The sequence below is a fragment of the Triturus cristatus genome, chromosome 12, assembly GCF_964204655.1.
Source record: "Triturus cristatus chromosome 12, aTriCri1.1, whole genome shotgun sequence".
Classification (NCBI taxonomy): Eukaryota; Metazoa; Chordata; class Amphibia; order Caudata; family Salamandridae; genus Triturus; species Triturus cristatus.
Window position 1 is genome coordinate 283,946,868 of NC_140595.1, and position 17,438 is coordinate 283,964,305.

Genomic DNA, 17,438 nt, shown 5'->3' on the forward strand with positions numbered 1-17,438 from the left:
GCTTTCTTGGGCTTGACTGGGTACTACAGGAAGTTTGTTAAGAACTATGGGTCCATTGTGACTCCTCTTAATGATCTGACATCCAAGAAGATGCCCAAAAAGGTTCAGTGGACAGTAAGCTGTCAAAAGGCATTTGATGACCTGAAGGAGGCCATGTGCTCTGCACCTATCCTGAAAAGTCCTGACTACTCCAAAGAGTTTATTGTCCAAACAGATGCTTCTGAGTTGGGTGTGGGAGCTGTGCTGTCACAACTTAATGTAGATGGTCAAGACCAACCCATTGCTTTTATTAGCAGAAGGTTGACCCCCAGAGAGAAGAATTGGTCAGCTATTGAGAGGGAGGCCTTTGCTGTGGTGTGGGCCCTGAAGAAGCTGAGGCCATACTTGTTTGGCACTCACTTCAAGATTCAGACCGACCATAAGCCCCTCTTGTGGCTAAATCAGATGAAGGGTGAAAACCCCAAACTGCTTAGGTGGTCCATTTCCCTACAGGGGATGGACTTTACAGTGGAGCACCGGCCAGGTACTGACCATGGGAATGCAGATGGTCTCTCCAGGTACTTCCACTTAGGACATGAAGACGAGACTGGTCAAGGCTAGTTTAATGTCCCAGTGTTTGGGGGGGGGGGGGTTGTGTAGGAGAGTAGGGTGTGACGGGTTGCCTCCCGCGGCTCAAGGGGTAACAGGAAGTAAGGACTGGTGGACCCCGGTATCGAGTGACCATGATGTTATCCCCTTTCAACAGGATGAATGGGCACTCGAAACGGATGCATACTTTCCAGGGACCGTAGCAGGCACGGAGCCCTTTAACTGGGAAGACCGCGAAGGACACACCCCGCCCCCTGAGGACGTCACAGGACTCAGAGCGTCAAAAGAGGGAGGAACCAGGAAGTCGACGGACGGCGATCCCCGGAGCGGAGAAGAGAGCGAACGGAGTGGAGACGGAGACGAGGAGGAGGACGGAGCCCGAAAGAGAGAGACCGGAGAACAGAGGAGCCCACGAGCAGCGAAGCCAGGAGGCATAGGATCCGGTGCAGCGCCCTGCCACGTTCCCAGGGGAGGAGCGTGGCTTGGACAGGTACGGGACCGGGTAGCGGGGTGGGTAGGACGGCGGGAAAACCCGCGTTAAAACTCCCGACCCGTGCGGAACTTTCTCCCTTTCTTGTGTTAATACCCCTCCCCCTTCACCGGTAGAACCACTCGCATACCTATTCGTTTGGAATTTGAGCACACTGAAGGTGAATCCCCACTCCCTGGCCCTGGTGGTAGGATCGCGATCTCTCGCTTGTTGACACTAATATAGTCCCTTGTCTACCTTTGTTTTGGGGCGAGTAACTGGAACCACACCTCAAGACGGCTGGGGAAGACCGAACCCGCAAAACAGACGAACCAGAAGACCCTACGGGTTCCCAAGCATCACGGATCCAGCGGCTTTTGCAAGGGACAGACTTACAAGTCGGACAAGGAGAAAGATAATACCAATAAAACCTAAGCTTAATCGAGCACGTCTAGAGTCCCTTATTGACAGCCCGTCACATAGGGTCTGCTATCCTATGGTCACCCCAAATTTTTGCTTTTTGCTTCACTGGTTTTTGACATATTGAGGCTGTGGGCCTGCCAATCAGACCCCCAGCCTGCTGTTCTCTCTACTAAATTAAAACTATGCACCCTAGGTGCATAACCAATTGGAAGTGGATCACCCTGTCAGCCCCTGTACCAGTGTACACTAGGTACCCAGGGCATTGGTGTACCCAAGGCCTGCCAGGGGCTGAAGCATGTATTAAGCCACCCCAGGCTTGGCCTAACAATTTGACACAACTGGCTGATCACTCAGCTGGGGTAAGTTGGTGTAATCACCTCTTACTTAGGTGTAGTATACCTATACCTAACCTTAAATGGGACACCTGGTAACCTATAAGTCACTCCTATGGCAGGCCTTAACAATCCTGAAGGCAGAGTGCTTGGTTCCATGTGAGATGGTGCTCTGGCATGAGCTGAGCCTGTCTGCAGTGGTCGGAACAACTTCCTTCTACTGTTTCCAGACATCGTCATACCATATACTCTTAAGTGCATTATGAACCTCGCGGTTAAATGCTAACTTTGGTTTGGCTTTATCAAAACATGTCGAGTAAGGTGTCATACGAATTGGAATACTAACCCCTCGCCAATTCTGGCGACGGGGTTAGCATTCCACCCTTCTAGAGGGACACGACATGTACAGTACCTGAAACCCGGGTAGAATCAGACATAGCCTCAGCTCCACAAAATGGATGCTGCCACCACAGACACAAGTCTGCCCTCCTGCTGCTGGGAGTCCTTCCAGCTTGGGAGGTGTGGACAAAGGGTTTCCTGCCAGGGGAGGTGCATGCACCACCCCAGACAGGATTTTGTGTATTGGTCAGGTAGGGCTTGAAAGAAACCAGACATGCCTGTGGCTCACAAGGAGCCTCGGTGCATATGCCAGTTCAAACCGGTCCTGGGGCACACCAGTCCCGGGCCTGGGGCGAGCTGGACAAAGGATTGGGGGTGTAACCACCCCCCTTCCTGGTCCCACCCATAGGGAGGGACCTAGCAGGTAGTCCGGCCCCTAGAATCCGCTTAAAGGTAGGAGCTGTGTCCTAAGACTTCAGACATCCTGGAATCAACTTGAAACTAAGAAGAAGACGGGAACTTCGACATTCTGCTGCACAGAAGACTGAAGGAAATCTCCCCTGTGGTCAGGGAGTGACCACCTTGCTAACGCAAGCACCATCCAGCGAATCCACGTCTGCTTTGCCGCCGCCTCCCGCCGGAGCCCGAGCCCAGAGACTGACAAGACCTGGACCTCCAGACCTCTCACCGCCCGATCCACAGTCCCTGAAAAGAGGAGACCCGTGGAGGCACCGAGACACGTGGAGCCAGCCATCTTGAAACGACCACGACAAGCTGACAAGTGCAACAACCGAGGCTCCCTCCAAGTTGTGCTTTGGGATCTGAGAAGCCCAACCCTCGAGCAGCATCTGCACCAAAGGTGAGCCCTCCAGCATCTCCACGATCTGCGTGGGACCCTTCTGCATTTTGCCACTCGACGCGCCTTCCCGGTTGCTGGCCCGCTGGCTAGTAGCCATCTTGGCAACGAACTTTACGAAATACACCGCTGGTCTGGTTGCTCCAGACTGGCCCTTGCTCCCCTCCAAAGGAGCAGTCCCTCTGACCTTGCTGGTCAGAACCATCAGCTTATTTCATCTCCTACAACAATTGCTTTTGCCAAGGCTTGTTTGCTTCGATCAAGTCGCCGACACCGCCGACAGCGAGAGCCTGCGTGGGACAGCTCGTGAACCGACTCCTGGACGTCGTCGACCTCCAGGGACCACGTGGCTGCAGAGACAAGCTACACCTTTCTTCCTGTTTGCACCCGACATTGCCTGGTACCCACCTGGTGCCACGCTGGTCACTGGCTAGTGACTGTGAACACTGTCCCCTCTGCTTACAGGTCTTCAACATCTCCAATCCACTCTTGGATCCACTGCATCTCTCCCGGACCGACCGCCTGCAGCATCTTTGTCTTCAGGCTCCACGGAACAGATAGAAGAAACCCGACGCACTTCGAGGCCTATGCACCCGCTTCCTGTGGGTGAGGTAAAGCTGGCACACCTGTGCCCAAGTGTAGTATTACATCTCTAGTGCCTGTGTTCCAAATCTTGAGTTCCTAGTCCATCCGGAAGATCCTTTTTGCAGTAACTTTGTACTTTTTACGCACCCATTGAAACCTATGGGAGCACGCGTGTGACTATTTGCTCTGCACACGCCACCCGTGGACCTCCTGGTCACTAACTGAAGTTAGCTCCTTGTAGGCCCAGCGATTCTAGAGGCCCTAGGCCTTTTCCCTTTTCTGTTCGTGGTACTTATACCACTATTTTAGTATATGGTTCGAGCGGCCACCAGGGCCTATCCATATAAAGTGCAACTTCTGTGTATTCTACTGTAATCTTGTTTGACGATTTGTGCTCCTGTGCTCATAAAGAGACTAGGGGTTACTTTGAGAAATAAATACATATATATTTTGAATATATATCTGTGAGGTGTCCTTTCATTGGTATAAAAGGGGGTTACATTTGGTAAAACAGCTGGCTTAACACGCTTCACGAGTTTAGCCTCAAAGACTGCTTAGCCTACGCTACCACTAGGGCAGCTAGTCCGAAAAGGTTGACTTACAACCACACCATAAGGGTTGCTTGGCATGGTACAAGGTGATCACTTTAACTAGTGAGCATCATATACCAGGCCAACTTCTCACACTGGGGCAAGTCCACTGTCTTTCCGCTTACCGCTGCTGCTCAGCCGTTCCAGCTGGAATACCCCTTACGCTGGGAGGAGGATGAAGTCAGATACCTAGGCATACTTCTCTCTCGTGACCGGGAGGAGTTGATGCGGCTGAACTATGGTCGTACCTTTGATCACATTCAGACCTGCGTGGCCAGGTAGATCACGCTGCCTCTCTCCCTCGCAGGCCGAGCCTCCCTCATCAAGATGGTGGTCCTTCCTAAGCTCCTCTACCTCTTCCTAAATATCCCCTACCACCCTGGCCGGTCTTTTTTTCAACTCCTGCGCTCTGAGCTTATTCGACTGGTCTGGGGAGGAAAGGGGCCGCGTCTCAGTTGGGAGACATTGACTCGTCCTTTCGTGCACGGGGTGTTGGACCTGCCGAACTTTGAGCTGTACTATTACAGCGCACAAGCCCACTTCATTCACCATTGGATCCACCCCACTCCCTTCTTACCACAGACAGCTGTGGAACATTGGCTGGCGGATCCTATCCCACTGACAGGGGCGCTATTTAGTGCGCCAGAGACACGATCGACATACCGCACCACTATTTCCAGCTCCATTCTAGCGTGGCGATACATAGCGAAACTCACCGACACGACACTGCTCTATTCTCCATTGCTTCCCCTGGCATATCACCCCCTACTGCCCCTCTTACAAGAACAATTGTTTAAAAACGTTATGGTCAAATTCCATATCAAGACATGGGGGGATCTCTATCATGATGGCCTCTTCCGCTCCCTGACACATTTATTCAATGACACTGCCCCAACCTCCATGGACACATTCCTTTATATCAGGCTTCGTAGTGGTATCCGAGCACTGACGGGGGACTTCCCTAGCGAACCACCTATTTTAGAGCCCCTCCATCAACTACTCAAGGCTGTCACTCCTTCACACGCGGTCTCCACCCTATACCACTCATTACGCACTTCACCAGATTCCCTGCCTTGTAGAGCACGGGCCAAATGGGAGGAGGAATTGGGTCAGCCCATAGATGACGAGCTTTGGAGCTATTGTTGCTTGCAAACCGAACAAATCTCCTCCAGCAGTAGGTTTAGGGTGATTCACTATAAATTCCTACATCGGCTGTATTGTACTCCGGCGCACATGCACAGGGTGGGTCTCAGAGAGGAAGATCTCTGCTGGCGCTGCTATGCTCCCGCGGCAGACTTCCTTCATATGGCATGGGGATGCCGTGAATTAGCCACTTACTGGCAACATGTGTATTCCGGCATTTCGGAAATGATTGACGTCCCTCTTGTACCCTCTCCGACGCAGGCACTATTGGGCTACACCAAAACTATTAAGAAGCCGGTTCGTAGATTTGTCACTATCGCCCTTCTCATGGCTAAGAGACTCGTAGCCTGTAGATGGGGGAGGGGTAGAGCTCCCAAATTTAAGGATTGGATCAAAGACATGGTTCATTGTCAGGACAATGTGCTTCTATACGCAGAACTCCTCCCTTCCGCATCCCGGCCAATTGACATTTGGGGTCCCCTTCAAACTGATCTGTTGTCACACCCTCAAATATAACTCACTCTTTCCACCCCATCAACATTAGATTTAATGCAGTTCACTCTGAAGCTGTACCCCAACTGAGGAGGCGGGAATTATTGGGATGTCACCACGCAATGAGACCTTAGTCCCCCTCTACCTCTCTTGTTTTCCGGCATGGATGTATCTCATGGTACTGCTATGTTGCGCTGTGTGTTGGAAGGGGAGGGAGGGAGTAACATTACACAGCACTGAAGGTCTTCGTTACACGCCCGAAGTATACTACTATGAAACGATTACTGACTGCGCAGTCTTCCACGATAGATATTACCAGTTCTTCGAGTTTGCATCCTATTATCACTGTTTCCTATGCCGCAGCCGGCCCCTAGAGGGTTGTAGGCAGGCAGCTGTGTTCAACTCTAAACTCCACCCTCGTACCGAGCCGCCGGCCACTTGATGGTTGTAGGCAAGGGGCTGTGTAATATGTAATCATGCTGAATAAAGGTTTTTGAAAAACAAAAAAAAGAAAAAAAAAATGTATTGGAAACTGTATCCGTATAAGCTGCTTTAGGCGATGGTTTAATTGTTTTAAAAAAAATTAATTCTGTAAATATGTTTCTCTTTTTATTCGAAAATGCACTGCTTTTATGATATTTTAATATCGAATAAAGCTTATACTACTACTACGTATAGATATTTGGGACCTGCAGTGGTGGACTAGGTTAAAGTCCTCTGAGTTGTGCAGCAGTGTATGACACATCTCTTCAGCTATTCCATGCCTGTTCATTTTGTGATGTCTGTTTTTCACTGTACAGGACTGGTGATGGACAGTCCTCACAGCAGCCATGTCTTATGTGAATGTAAGAGGTTTAAGTTACAATTTGTTGCTGACTGTATTATGGTCTTAGTAGTATTGTGGGTCATAAATGTTATACATGAATTTACATAACTATATAATGCCCTTGCAAACCACTGGTCAGCTCTTTTTTAGCTTACATGCATTTTGAAAGCAATTTGCTGGTTGGGTTGTTTCCCAGTCTGTGGGTTGCAAGCTGAAGATTGCTCTTGAGGGTGTTACTGTCTTTCTGGGCTCTGCTACCGGGATGTCAGATGGTACAGTTATCTTGGAAATAGCCATGTTTTCGAAAGTGTATTTGCTCCTGGATGCTTCTAATGCTAGCTTTTAGTGACTTCCAGAGCTTGGTGGCTTGCACTGAGAATGCAGTTCCTCTTACCGTTTTCCCTTGGACTGGAGGTATAATGATAAGTGGTGCAATCCCCCTTCCAATCACACTCTAGGGGGTTTCAGTGTGCCTACCAAGAAGCGCCTTTTCGAGCATTCTATTGGGCTTATACTCTGCCCTCATGATTCCTCTTATATATATATATGTGTAAGCGAATCACCATCATTTCTTTGTTCTAATATCTTTATTATTTTAAGAAAAGGAGTAAAAGTTATTAAAATACCATATTATGCAATGCAGCTTAAAATTTTGAACAATAAATAAATAAATAAGCAATCATCATTATAAATAAAATCACCATCATTTCTTTACCATTAGAGGATGTCTTTAGTGTGCCCACTAATAGGACGGCCATCTTACATTTCATTTTCCCATTTGAACATATATGTTCACCCCCAGTTTATAGGGGTGGATCTCCATGTTTCCAAGTAGCTTCAGGGAGCACTGCTAACCGACACCTTTTTGACACGGCAAGCATACACCATTTTATAATATGTAACAGGTGACAGCTAAGCAGAATTAGTAAAACGGCAGTGTATTCCATTTTGAAACCTCAGGAATCATACCATCGATTATATTTGAAGCACACCGGCATCAGACAGGAGCATGGTATGGAATTCATTTTCCATACCTGCCTATTTTCCAATACAGGGGATTTTACCTTCTGTACTGGATTTCCTGTCTACCCCAGGGTATGCCTTGCATACGCATATCATGCGTCACATGCTCTCTTCACCACCTCTAACCTGGTCCAGCTGAGCTCTGCATGGCTCTCCTCGAGTGCACTCAGACATATCAGAAGTCAGGCATGAGTAGAGCCAAGTAGGTACATGGACGGTTTGGGACCCTTTAAGACGTGAATAGCTCAGGAACTATGTGTCACAGTCAATGCCCGTAGAGCAGCTTCGGTCCTCTGACCTATGACTGCCTTTTTATCCTAAATTAACAGCTTTGTAAGCATTGGCATGCTTGTGTCTGTCTTTTGTATTTTGTGTGTCAGCACTTTGTTCCTCACATTTCATTTACTGCTTGGGCTTTTGCGGTCTGACTACAGCCCAAACCTCCCACCACCACGAGGGTTCTGAAAATACCAATTTCAAGGTAAGTTACAATGCCCACCACATGCCATGCTTCCACGTATGTTAGCCACATTTCACAGCTCACCGTTTTTCGCATGATTGCAGGAATGCACCTGGAACACCACCATATAATTACGATTGTCTTTGTGTTCCTCATTTTGTCTCAATTGTTACAAACTAGTGTGTAATGCGTAGCATGCGCTATAATATTAGTGCAGCAAGCGTTTGACACTTGCACCATAATTTGCGTTGCAGGAGTGATATACCTATTCTGTAAAAGCTGATGGACACATGATGTTGTGTGTTTGCGCATCACGCAAACCCACTTGTGCTCTGTATACAAATGTGTTGTCTTGTTTATATATTTCTACCTACAGGTTCCATTGGATCGGCAAGTATTTACTGCCTTTGCATGCCTTAACATAAGTGCCCGCCACAAGGAAAATTTAGCCACATGACTTCACCAGGGGAGTATTAGTAAAACAAGCCCACCTTGACCAATGCCCTGGACCTTCTGCAGCCATCAATGTAGGGCAGAGACATGTTGGCACCATGAGGGTCATAGGACCATTATATCCTACATGTCCCTCCTATATTTACACTTTTAATCATTTTCCATCCACCCCAATAATAAAGGGATGCCTTGGAAGTGGATGAGGGACTTTTATTTACACATTGCTTCCCCAAGTCACATCAATATATGAAGAGCTCCCTGAAATACGGTTGAGGCCACCCTGACTTTTAGGGGTCAGGGTGAACCCGTTTATGAAGCACTACTAGAGTGGGTAAGGGTAGTATGTAAAAATTGATTCATTTTACTTTTTCCACCTCGTGCAGAGATGGCATCTACTCGTGAAGCACACTATTTTTTTTTTAGGCAGACGAATACCCTTTTCTTTCTTTGGTTCACATAAGGACCTCCGTTCCCTCCCAGCATGTAGGTCACCTGACCTGCCTTCCCATTGATGTGAAGAAGGTAAGTGGTGCAACCTGGAGCGCAGTTTTCTGTTTTAGTTTTTTTGCTTGAATTTAACTTGTAGGTATAGCGATCCTTTTCCTTGGGAGGCTATATGGGCAGACTTTCGTACCATGGGTATCCAGTGGAATGACTGCTAGACTGGGGTCATGAATTTCTCTTGGGTAAAGGCAGGAAAGAAGCCTTCCGGCAGACTTTTGGATGAGTTGCATTTTGCATATGATGAATGTGGGTGCACCAAAAAATAGACTCAGTCAAGCTTAGAGATTACAAGTATGAAGATGGCTTGCAGTTTATGTTGGTATGCAAGTTATTGGAAGACACAAAATACTGATTTCATTGTGTAGAAGGCACTCTTTGTGATGTTGTTAACATGTGGTGTCAAGCATAGTTCTGAGTCCATGTTTATCCCCTTGGTTTCTAACATTCCTAGATGTTGTTGGAGGGGCCTTAAGATCTTCAGCCAATATAGAGGCAGGCTAGTATTTTTGCCATTGTCAGCAGGTCATAATCTTGGTCTTTACGGTCTTGACCTTTAGACAGTTATTCTTGATCTATGAGTTTATGACTAAAGTTTTGAATTTTAGTGGTCCTCTGGGCTATCCATTTTTAAAATGATTTGGGTATCATCTCCAGAGTTGTAACAGACAAGGTTGAATTATTTAATCATGTTTGATAAGGTAGGTTTAGAATAATACAGGGGATATGACGGACCTCCGAGGGATGCCACAGTGGTGTGTGTAATGTGCTGATGTTAAAGTTGGTAGGTGAACTACACTTTGTCTATGAGGTAAGAAACAATCCATATCAGAGCATCTTCACATTCTCCGAGACAGTGGAGTTTTTATAGCACTGTGTGGTGGTAGGCACTGTAAAATGCAGCTCACAAATCCAGAAGCAACAAAGCAGCTAATTCATGCTTGCCCACTGTGAGTGTTAGATCATCCCAGGTGGATATGGTGGCTGACTCTGTGTCTCTGCCTAGTCTGAATCTCAACTGCTGGTTTGCCATTTTGTCATTGAGTTCTGTAAAGTTTGAGAATGCATAAACAGTATTCTCTCAGATTTGTTCCTAAGAATGATCCGTTTGATATGGGCCTGCAGTTTGCTGTGTCAAATGGGTCCAGGTTTTTCTTTTTGAGGAGAGGTCTAATGTCAGAGGTTTTCAGCTCAAGTGAAAATTAAGCCATTTTCCAATTTTTTGAACAACAAACATTCACAGGCCAGCAAGCTTTAATGAACATGAGGTGGGGATGATTTGTTAATGCAATAACAGCAAGTGTTTGTGACTGTCATGACCTTGAGCACACCTTTCAATATCAAACTGTGGCCAATAGATTGATCTACCAATAATAATGTCAAATGGTGAATTTCATTGGAGCATGAACTCATTTCATAGAGGGGTTCTGGCCTGTGGCATCAGTTTACTAAGTCACAGGCTTCTGAAAAATCTGGTGTTGATACTAGTGATTTTAGCTAATTTAAAAAAGCCCGTTCTGCAGAAGACTATGGGGTAAGGTCTCATATGTCTGTGTTAAAACGAGGTCCAGTGGTGCATTTTAAACACACTAGCACATACACACACATATATATATATATTTACATATATATATATATATTTTTTTTTCACTGAAAAAAAACAAAGGTTAAAGGGGTGTTATAGTTAGGCTCACATTTCACCTGCACAGAACCATAGAAATTCAGCAGTTGTAGTTACCTCATCTAACTATAATTTACGACCCGCAATGTCCTCACATATTACGTCACTCAGGACATGGTCATTGATATCACTGATGACGTCTCAAATGACATCACTGATTACATCATCCAGTGATTGTGAGTGTTTTCTAAAAGTTTCTGAGTGTTAGACATATAAACCAAGATACCACAACATTTAAATTAGTTTAGTTTGTGTACTACTAATGAGTGATTCTATTTTAAAACAAAGATTTTGTGGGTGTTTGTGTTACTGTATATTCATATGTAAGTGTGTGTGGCTTTACTGGTAAATAAGTGGGTGTGTGAGTAGCTGTATAGGTAAGTAGGTGGGTGACTGCTTGTGTGGGTGAGTGAGGGGGTGTGTAAGTGGTGTATGGATGAGTGAGTGTGTATGTGAGAGACTATAGATGAGTGAGTGGGTGTGTGATTTTTTTATGGATAAGCGAGTGGCCGTGTCAGTGGCTGTATGAGTAAGTGAGGGGCTGTGTGAGTGGCTGTATGGATGAGTGAGTGGGTGTGTAAGTTACTGTAAATTGTGAATGACAGGGTGCATTAGTGGCTGTAGGGGTGAGTGCGCAGGTATGAGTGGCTGTAAATGGTGAATGAGAGGGTGCATGAGTGGCTGTATGGGTGAGTAAGCAGGTGCATGAGTGTATGGGTAAGTGAGAGGGTATATGAGTGGCTGAATGGGTGTGTAAGTCGGTGTATGAGTGAGTGAGTGGGGGTGCGATTTTTTTATGGATAAGCGAGTGGCTGTGTCAGTGGCTGTATGAGTAAGTGAGGGGCTGTGTGAGTGGCTGTATGGGTGAGTGAGTGGATGTGTAAGTAGCTGTATGGGTGAGTATGATAGAAGCTCTGTGGGAGACTATGTGGTTGTGTCAGTGACTGTTTAGGTGACTAAGTACATGTGTCAGTACCTGTATGAGTATGTAACTGGGTGTGTGAGTATCTGTATGAGTGAGTGAGTGGTTGTGTGAGTGGCTCTATGAGTGAGCAAGTGGGTGTGTGAGTTTCTCTATACATAAATCAGTGGGGGCATGAGTATTTGTATGGGTTTGTGAATGGGTATGTTAGTGGTTTTGTGGGTGTGTGAGTGGGTGTATAAGAGGTTGCATATGGGTAAGAGTGGTTGCATGAATGGTTCTATGGATGATGCCATCAGTGATAATATCAGTGATGTCACTGGCCATGTCATGGGTGATGTAATATGTGAGGTCATAAGCAGCGCATTGCGGGGTGTAAGTTATAGTTAGCTGAGGTTACTATAACTGCTGAATTCTTATGGTTTTGTATGAGTGAAATGTGAGTCTAACTATAACGTCCCGGTAACCTTTGTTTTTCTCAGTGATTTTGAAGGTTTTTAAAATTCTATTTCCAAACTATAACGTCCCTGTAACCTTTCGGGTTTTTCAGTGAATTTTTACTGTTTTCTAATGTTATTTCCTTACTAGAACATCCCTGTTACCTTTGGTTTTTTTAAGTGGCGTTCTAACGTTTTTTGTAATTGTTTTTGTTAATGTGATTTTGTTTTTTTATTTTCTAACTGTAAACTGTAAACTTTAAGAGTGAGTATGTGAGTGAGTGCATGAGTGTTTGAGTGGGACTGTCAGTAAGTATGTGAGTGGGTCTTGGAGTAGATTCATAAGTGTCTCACTGTTTGTGTGAGTGCCTAAGTTGTTCTGTGGTGAGTTGGTATGTGAGTGTCTGAGTGGGTACGTGAGTGTCTGAGTGCATCTGTGAGTGCGTGTCTGAGTGGGTTTGCAAGTGCCTCCATGAGAGTGAGTCAGTCTGTCAGTGAGTGCATGAGTGTCAGAGTGGGTCAGTGAGTGGGTACATGAGTGTCTGAATGAACCTGTGAATGGCTGGGAGAGTGTGTGAGTGGTTCTCTGAGTGGGTGCCTGACTGCCTGAGTGGGCCTGTTAGTGGATGTGAAAGTGTCCGAGTGCATCTGTGAGTGGGTGTATGAGTATCTGAGTGGGTCTATGATTGCATGTGAGTGTGTCTAAGGAGGTCTGTGAGTGGGTATGTAAGTGGGTCTGTGAGTGCCTGAGTGGGTGCATCAGTGTCTGAGTGGGTCTGCGTGTGAACGTGTGAGTGTGCCATTAGCTGTGTAAGTGACTGGGAAACAAAAGAACCACACCTGTGTCTTAATCCAACAAGAATCCACAGTTTTATACAAAATATCTACCCAAGTGGAGTTCTTTCTACTGGTTTATTACTAAGTGTTCCCTCCTTAGGTAAATGAGTAGTAAATATTCTACACTACAGCTGCAAAATGGAGCTTAAGGAAATGTCACCAGTGACCTTGCATGCGTTTGGGCAATGTAATTGTTCCTGGTGCATTTTTATCCAGAAATATGTGATAACATAAATCCTCCTATAGAGAAGACAATAAGACTACAAAGTTAATCTCCACCTAATAAGGGTCTTTCTTCTTAGCTATATGAAGCAAGTACTTCTTCGTTTGGTGGAGATGTTCTCATATTCCTCGGTATCAAGAACGTCAAACCAGAATCGGTGGATGCATACTCGTAGCAATAAGGGCGAACCATGGAGTCTGTTCTCACCAGGTCAGGACAAGAAATCACCCACTTGTCACTGTCACTACAGATCGAACTCCAATAGATCAAATTCACCTCCATGAAGTATTTCACATCTTCTTTCAATATGGAATTGCCGAGAAAACACACTTGCTGTGCCTTCGTTAACCCAAGAGTTAGAATTATTTGTCCTTTACAGAAGGGAAGCTTTAGATGGGCCACCTGCTATGTTTATATTTGTATGTTTCTTCCTGTTGAGGTTTAATTTCTTTGAAAATTGTGGCAAATTGTGCACTCTTGACATCTTTCAAATGGTACTAGTTTATCCAACTGGATCGATTAGCGTGCTCCGCTTGCAAAATGACTGCCTAGCATGTGTCAAATGAGTATGTGGTGGCCAAGTTCCTGGGGCAACTTGGGCAGAAGCGTGCCCTGCTGTGAATGATATACACCAATGAAACCATATACTCTTAATCTTTTACCTTTTCCTCTTAAGAATTTTTACTGATTATATCTTGCAACATATCAAACAAAACAATTTATAGTACATTATACATAGCAAACAAAAAGTTCAACTTTCAGTCATTATTACAATCATTATTATGTTTCAAATGTTTGCGAAGAGCTGTGCCCAATGCATTTCGAGACAAACTGTCCCTTCGTCAGGGGCAAGCCTGTCAACAGGAAAACAGACATCAATTGATGTGCTAAAGTGGATGAGTCAAAAAATCTCTCAAGTATTTATAGTGCTGTTCATGCACTCTGTCACGTGAATAGACGTATGAATGTAGGGCCAAAACACCATGTCACATGCACACCCGAGTGCTCTCTTCGTGTGCCGGAGATGAATGAGTTACTTACATCCGTCTTAAAATTAAAGTGAGCTAATCCTCCTTGAATGGCCCGTCGAGAGAACAAAAGCCTGTAATGCCAAAAGCCAAATAAACATGATGCCGGTTGTGTTACTAAATTCAACCTCGCAAAAGCATGCCACAAAACAACTGTGTTGCGTACCTTTAGTGCCCTAATCTCGCCTCTAGGTCAAACTCTTGAGGTAATAAACGACAATACTTCACGTCGTGACCACTGCAACAAAGTCAGACAAAGTTCAATTAATGAACGTGAAACCTGCAGCCGGTAGCAAATGTACCTAGAGTGCCATGCTTCTCTCTTACCTCAATTTCCGCGTACGCGTGTGGTCACATCACCCAACTGAGAAGCTCAACTACTTAACCGTGCACGAACCTCTGGCAATTAGCCGTGCCGAGATCTCGCAATCGTGTCATACGGTCGGCGAACCAGCGCCATCTTAGACTGTGTCCGAACTGTTTCATAGTAGTTCAGTGCCTGATAATTGCCATAGTCGGAGGTTAAAATAGGTGAATTGTTAACAGTGTAAATGGATGAATAATCAAACGGGCAGGGCCCAAAAACGAGTGAATATTACTGTTTGTCTAAATCCCGCCTATTGAAAGTGAAGTCTCGGAAAAACTCATGTGGTCGCAAACAATGGTGGGCGCCATCTTTTAATGATACGTTAGTCATGTCAAAGATATGGGAACATTAGCTGCTCATGACCTTTGAATGACATATACTCCAGTATGGTCAATCATGTAAACACATTGACTGCCTACAACCTTGTTGCGACATATTAGTGTATACAACAACACATTACACATGAAATAAACCCATAATACTTGATCATGCTGCAATCGTGAATCAGTGACAATACCTATCCCATTTGAATGTGTGCTTTTAATGCAAAAGTGTTATGATGTGTATGCATTAACTCTCAATGTATTATCCAAGATTACAGGAAGCATGCCATCTCAAATTTCTCATTGAGTCCATACGGTATTAAGGTATTTAAACTCTTTATCCAAAATGCTTCCCTCTGCAGGAGTTTTCTGGGATTATCTGTGCCTTGCAGGATAGATACCTGTTCGAGAATTTGAAATTTGAATTGTGCAATAGTATGTCGATTTTGTTCCCAATGTGTTGCTAGGCTGGAGTTAATGTTTTTATTCCTGATTTTGCATTTGTGCTCATTTAAGCGAATTTTCATTTTCCTCTCAGTTTTGCCCACGTACAAAACGCTGCAGGGACATTTAATCGTGTAGACTGTTATGAGAGTTACAGTCCGTGATTTGAGATAATCTTATCTGTTCACCTGTTCTGGGATGTAGTAATGTTTCGCCCTGTATAGCATTATTACAGTGGATACAGTTCCAACATTTCTTCGTTCCGGCTTTTCCTGCTGGTAATTTTATTCTTTTTTTAGATGATAAGAGTTCTTTTAAATTCCGTGCTCTTGTGTATGGGACCAATGGTTTTTCTTGAAACAGACCATCATATTCTGGCTCTGATTCCAGTAGTTCCCAGCGTTTACAGATACTGATTTTAATCTCCCTTGAAACCGTAGAATACTTTGATACAAAGACCATTCTGTTAGTCTTCTTTTTCAGTTTCCTTTGTAGTAGATCTTCTCTGTCGACCGCCAGTGACCGAGATATGTGTTTATCAAGCAAATCATTAGGATAACCTCTGATTGTGTAGTTCGTCTTTCGTGATGTTATAGTCTCCATGCACGTATCCATTTCCGATGATATCCGCCGAGTTCTTAGGAATTGCGAAAATGGCACAAATGCAAAATCAGGAATAAAAGCATTAACTCCAGCCTAGCAACACATTGGGAACAAAATCGACATACTATTGCACAATTAAAATTTCAAATTATCGAACAGGAGGTACCTATCCTGCAAGGCACAGATCATTCCAAAAAACACTCCTGCAGAGGGAAGCATTTTGGATAAAGAGATTAAATACCTTAATACAGTATGGACTCAATGATACATTTTAGACGGCATGCTTCCTGTAATCTAGGATAATACATTGAGAGTTAGTGCATACACATCATTACACTTTTTCATTAAAACCACACATTCAGATGGGATAGACATTGTCACTGATTCACGATTGCAGCATAATCAAGTATTATGTGTTTATTTAATCTGTAATGTGTTGTTGTGTACACTAATATATATTTTTTATTTTACGGAGTTTTATATAGTGCGAACTTGACCCGAATCGGGTATCAGAACGCTTTACATAGCACCAGTTGCGTTACATGAGGACACATTCCTTTTTTTTTTGTTAGGCACGGGGAGATTAAGTGATTTTCCCAGAATCACAGGATGTTCAGCGTCGTTGCTGAGACTCGAACCCAGTTCCCTGGAGGATTTGAGGACGACTGCCCTAGCCGTTAGGCCAATTCCTCTCCCATATGTCACAACAAGGTTGTAAGCAGTCAATGTGTTTATATGATTGACCAGACTGGAGTATATGTCATTCCAAGGTCATGAGCAGCTAATGTTCCCATATTTTTGACATGACTGACGTATCATTAAAAGATGGCGCCCACCATTGTTTGCGACCACATGACTTTTCCTGAGACTTCACTTTCAATAGGCGGGATTTAGACAAACAGTAATATTCACTCATTTTTGGGCCCTGTGGGTTTGATTATTCATCCGTTTACACCGTTTACAATTCACCTATTTTCACGCCTGACTATGGCAATTATCAGGCACTGAACTACCACGAAACAGTTCGGACACAGTCTAAGATGGCGCTGGTGCGCCGACCGTATGACACGATCGCGAGATCTCGGCACAGCTAATTGACAGAGTTTCGTGCACGGCTAAGTTGTTGAGCTTCTCAGTTGGGTGATGTGACCACACGCGTATGCAGAAGTTGAGGTAAGCGAGAAGCATGGCACACTAGGTACATTTGCTACCGGCTGCGGGTTTCACGTTCATGAATTGAACTTTGTCTGACTTTGTTGCAGCGGTCACGACGTGAAGGATTGTTGTTTATTACCTCTAGAGTTTGACCTAGAGGCGAGATTTGTGCACTAAAGGTACGCAACATAGTTGTTTTGTGTCATGCTTTTGCGAGGTTGAATTCAGTAACACATACGGCATCGTGTTTATTTGGCTTTTGATATTACAGGCTTTTGTTCTCTCGACTGGCCATTCAAGGAGGATTAGCTCACGTTAATTTTAAGATGGATGTAAGT